This window comes from Styela clava, unplaced genomic scaffold, assembly GCF_964204865.1.
Source record: "Styela clava unplaced genomic scaffold, kaStyClav1.hap1.2 HAP1_SCAFFOLD_228, whole genome shotgun sequence".
Lineage (NCBI taxonomy): Eukaryota > Metazoa > Chordata > Ascidiacea > Stolidobranchia > Styelidae > Styela > Styela clava.
This window is the reverse complement of record NW_027556508.1, coordinates 1-5,000: the sequence shown is the minus strand read 5'-3', so window position 1 is coordinate 5,000 and position 5,000 is coordinate 1. Positions and strand designations below refer to the sequence as shown.

Below are 5,000 nucleotides of genomic sequence, written 5' to 3'. Positions count from 1 at the left end.
TCGAATGAGCCAAGAAAGAGCGGTGCGGGGCCGGGCGGAGCGCACCCTTTTCTCGGTGGCTGGCGGGCGAGAGAGTGCTGCGTCGCCGGCATCGGCGTCGAAAGAAGCCGAGCCAAAAAAAGTTAAAGTACAAACGCGATGCTAATGAGCGAGCCGTTGTCTCGACTAATATGTAGGGGGCGTTCGATCGAGCGTCTGGCTTGAGCGCTTGTCGGCCTAGCAGAACGGTCGCATTGTTATGCCCGGGTTTTAGGCACCGCTGCAGGCGGCCGGCAGAGCTCTTGTTTGTGCGAAACTGAATGGATCGAGCCCGAGAGAGGGCGAGCAAAGAAAAAACGCAAATCGCTCCGCCTGGCACTGCCGGCGAGGGCGTGGACGTCGCGGCCAGCGACTGTCGAAGCTGAGTACGGCCGCAGGCGATCGCCTCGGTCTTAAACGAATGCGACGAGCACGCGCCGGGCGGCCCAGCAAGGGCCGAGCGCAGCTGTCGCAGCTATCTGGTTGATCCTGCCAGTAGTGATATGCTTGTCTCAAAGATTAAGCCATGCAGGTGCAAGTACGAGTTCTCGTAAAGCGAAACTGCGAATGGCTCATTAAATCAGTCTTGGTTTATTTGGTCTCGTAAGCGAAGTGGATAACTGTGGTAATTCTAGAGCTAATACATGCATTAAGCGCCGACTTCGGGAGGCGCGCTTTTATCAGATCAAAACCGACCGGGTTCGTCCTGTGACGTTTGATGACTCTGGATAACCACGCGGATCGTACGGTCTCTGCACCGACGACGTATCATTCAAGTGTCTGCCCTATCAACTGTCGAAGGTACGCTACGTGCCTACCTTTGTGATAACGGGTAACGGGGAATCAGGGTTCGATTCCGGAGAGGGAGCCTGAGAAACGGCTACCACATCCAAGGAAGGCAGCAGGCGCGCAAATTACCCATTCCCGACACGGGGAGGTAGTGACGAAAAATAACAATACAGGACTCTAACGAGGCCCTGTAATTGGAATGAGTACATCCTAAAACTCTTAACGAGTATCCATTGGAGGGCAAGTCTGGTGCCAGCAGCCGCGGTAATTCCAGCTCCAACAGTGTATGCTAAAGTTGTTGCGGTTGAAAAGCTCGTAGTTGGATTTTGGGCGAGCGCCGCCGGTCCGTCGCAAGGCGTGTCACTGGTTGCGTTCGCCTCACCTTCGGTTCTCCGTCGGTGCTCTTGACTGAGTGTCGGCGGTGGCCGATAAGTTTACTTTGAAAAAATTAGAGTGTTCAAAGCAGGCTGTTCGCCTGCATAGTGTTGCATGGAATAATGGAATAGGACCTCGGTTCTATTTTGTTGGTTTTCGGAGCACGAGGTAATGATTAAGAGGGACAGACGGGGGCGTCCGTACTCTGCCGTTAGAGGTGAAATTCTTGGATCGGCGGAAGACGAACTACTGCGAAAGCATTCGCCAAGAATGTTTTCTTTAATCAAGAGCGAAAGTCAGAGGTTCGAAGACGATCAGATACCGTCCTAGTTCTGACTATAAACGATGCCAACTAGCGATCGGGAGGCGTTACCATGACGACCTTTCCGGCAGCTTCCGGGAAACCAAAGTCTTTGGGTTCCGGGGGAAGTATGGTTGCAAAGCTGAAACTTAAAGGAATTGACGGAAGGGCACCACCAGGAGTGGAGCCTGCGGCTTAATTTGACTCAACACGGGGAAACTCACCCGGCCCGGACACAGGTAGGATTGACAGATTGAGAGCTCTTTCTTGATTCTGTGGGTGGTGGTGCATGGCCGTTCTTAGTTGGTGGAGCGATTTGTCTGGTTAATTCCGATAACGAACGAGACTCTGGCATGCTAAATAGTTACGCGACCTTCTCGGTCGGCGTCTAACTTCTTAGAGGGACTAGTGGCGTTTAGCCACACGAGATTGAGCAATAACAGGTCTGTGATGCCCTTAGATGTCCGGGGCCGCACGCGCGCTACACTGAGTGAAGCAGCGAGTGTCTAACCTAGGCCGAAAGGTCCGGGTAACCCGTTGAACCTCATTCGTGATTGGGATAGGGACTTGCAATTGTTTCCCTTGAACGAGGAATTCCCAGTAAGCGCAAGTCATCAACTTGCGTTGATTACGTCCCTGCCCTTTGTACACACCGCCCGTCGCTACTACCGATTGAATGGTTTAGTGAGATCCTTGGATCGGCCCCGTCGCGGCTGGCAACGGCCGCGTCGGCGTGTCGAGAAGACGATCAAACTTGATCATTTAGAGGAAGTAAAAGTCGTAACAAGGTTTCCGTAGGTGAACCTGCGGAAGGATCATTACCGAAGGTGGTGGTAGGCCCCGGCCGACCGCGCACTGAATTGTCTTTGGGTGCCGCCGAGAGGGCGGCCGTCAATCGGGGTTCCGCCCCGTGCGACACGCGTAACACGTTGGCATAGCAAGGCAGCCGAGTGCGATGGTGGCTTCTGGGCACCGCGCTCGATGTGCCGCCGGCCCAGCCCGGCGGTCGCTCGGCGCCGTTTGTTGGTGTTTTTGTGCAGTTGTTGTCGGTGGTGGTTTTGTGGTCGATCCCACAGTGTGACGTCCGCGCGCTTCGGCGCCGGGCGAAACGTCGAGGACGACTCTTAACGGTGGATCACTCGGCTCGCGAGTCGATGAAGGACGCAGCCAAGTGCGAGAAGTAATGTGAATTGCAGAACACATTGAACGTCGACCTTCTGAACGCGAATTGCGGTCTCGGGTCAATCCCGGGACCGCGTCTGCCTCAGGGTCGCGTTCGTCCTCACCCGAGGGCCGTCGCCTGGCCTCTGCGAAGACGGCCGGGCGTCGCCCCAAGTTGAAGCGGTCGCCGAGCTTTCTCGGCGCGACCGCGTGTCCCGTACACCGCCGGCCCCTCGACGTGTTCAACTACGTTCGAGGGGCGGGTCCAGGTCGGTCGGTCCGGTCACGAGATCAAGACCGACCGTGGGCCAAGGCGGCGACGGTACGCGCTCGGTCGGCGCCGGCGGCGACGACTTGCGATGCCAGCGGGCCGTGTAAGAAACGGCCCGCTTGACACATACGACCTGAGTTCAGGCGAGAGCACCCGCTGAATTTAAGCATATTATTAAGCGGAGGAAAAGAAACCAACAGGGATTCCCTGAGTAACGGCGAGTGAACCGGGAAGAGTCCAGCGTCGAATCTGCGCGCTTTTCGAGCGCGCCGAGTTGTGACGTACGGAAGTCCCAGTGCGGCTGACGGCGAGCGCCGGTGTCCTTCTGATCGAGGCCTCGTCCCACGGCGGGTGTTAGGCCCATAGGGGCGCTTGCCTTGGCCGCTTCGGGTCTTCTCGGAGTCGGGTTGTTTGGGAATGCAGCCCAAAGCGGGTGGTAAACTCCACCTAAGACTAAATACGGTCGCGAGACCGATAGCGGACAAGTACCGTGAGGGAAAGTTGAAAAGCACTTTGAAGAGAGAGTTCAAGAGTACGTGAAACCGTTGAGAGGCAAACGGGAGGGCCCGTCAGGTCGCCGGCTCGCTTTCAGTTGGGTGCGGGGGCGCGCCGTCTCGGTTCGCGGACGCTTAAGGCGCCGCTGCCGAGTCGGCTCGCGCACCGTCTCAGCGCACTAGCGACCGGCGCGGGTCACGACCGGTTTGCCGTCGGTCTAAGTCCCCGCGCGAAGGTGGCCTCCGCTCCGGCGGGGGTGTTACAGCGCGCGGGCGGTGCGGCCCGGCGGCGGATCGAGGAAAGGATGCCGCGCGCTCTCTGTGTGCGGCCGTCGCCGTTCGGCTGGCTTGTCGTTCGCCTGCACTGTACGCAGTGCCGGTGTTCGGCGGGCTGCCGCTTCGGTGGCGCGCCGTCGACGCGCTCGGGGTCCGTGGCCACGTCGGCCACCCTCCCGACCCGTCTTGAAACACGGACCAAGGAGTCTAACATGAGCGCGAGTCGTCGAGTGGTTCGAGACTCGCAGGCGAAATGAAAGTGAAGGCGGCCTTTGGCCGAACGAGGTCGGACCCGGAGCCCCGTGCGGGCGCCGGCGCACGACCGGCCGATCGCACCCGCTCTGCCGGGGCGGTCGCGCAAGAGCGTCCATGTTGGGACCCGAAAGATGGTGAACTATGCCTGGGAAGGTCGAAGCCAGAGGAAACTCTGGTGGAGGACCGTAGCGATTCTGACGTGCAAATCGATCGTCCTATTTGGGTATAGGGGCGAAAGACTAATCGAACCATCTAGTAGCTGGTTCCTTCCGAAGTTTCCCTCAGGATAGCTGGCGCTTTGTCGCAGTTTTATCTGGTAAAGCGAATGATTAGAGGCCTTGGGGACGAAACGTCCTCAACCTATTCTCAAACTTTAAATTGGTAAGAAGCCCGGCTCGCTTAATTGGAGTCGGGCGCCTCGAATGCGAGTGCCCAGTGGGCCACTCTTGGTAAGCAGGACTGGCGATGCGGGATGAACCGAACGCCGGGTTAAGGCGCCCGACGCGACGCTCATCAGAGCCCACAAAAGGTGTTGGTTGATCTAGACAGCAGGACGGTGGCCATGGAAGTCGGAATCCGCTAAGGAGTGTGTAACAACTCACCTGCCGAATCAACCAGCCCTGAAAATGGATGGCGCTGGAGCGTCGGGCCTATACCCGGCCGTCGCGACGACACGGGCCGTTCCACGGCGCTATGTCGCGACGAGTAGGAAGGCCGCGGCGGCGGGCGTCGAAGCGTCGAGCGAGAGCTCGCGTGGAGCAGCCGTCGGTGCAGATCTTGGTGGTAGTAGCAAATATTCAAATGAGAGCTTTGAAGGTCGAAGAGGAGAAGGGTTCCATGTGAACAGCAGTTGAACATGGGTCAGTCGGCCCTAAGGAACAAGCGAACGCAGTTCGACGGGGGGCGTTGCTCGTCTTCGCCCCCGGTGTCCGAAAGGGAATCTGGTTAATATTCCCGAGCCTCGTCACGGAGATTGGCGCTTCGGCGCCCGGCGTGCGGCAACGCAACCGAACTCGGAGACGCTGGCGTGGGTCCCGGGAAGAGTTCTCTTTTCTTGGTA

General features: G+C 58.2%; 2 non-coding genes and 1 pseudogene across 2 annotated transcripts; all 3 read left to right on the top strand.

The window, feature by feature from the left end:
- The first annotated feature begins 494 nt into the window (after positions 1-494).
- Positions 495-2,304, top strand: LOC144418817 (small subunit ribosomal RNA). The gene has a single exon (XR_013473681.1). It is a non-coding gene; the product is annotated as a small subunit ribosomal RNA (ribosomal RNA).
- A 298-nt stretch (positions 2,305-2,602) lies between these two features.
- On the top strand, positions 2,603-2,756 carry LOC144418806 (5.8S ribosomal RNA). Its single transcript, XR_013473675.1, has one exon. It is a non-coding gene; the product is annotated as a 5.8S ribosomal RNA (ribosomal RNA).
- Positions 2,757-3,044: 288 nt separating this feature from the next.
- On the top strand, positions 3,045-5,000 carry LOC144418814 (large subunit ribosomal RNA; annotated as a pseudogene; the record flags this gene model as incomplete).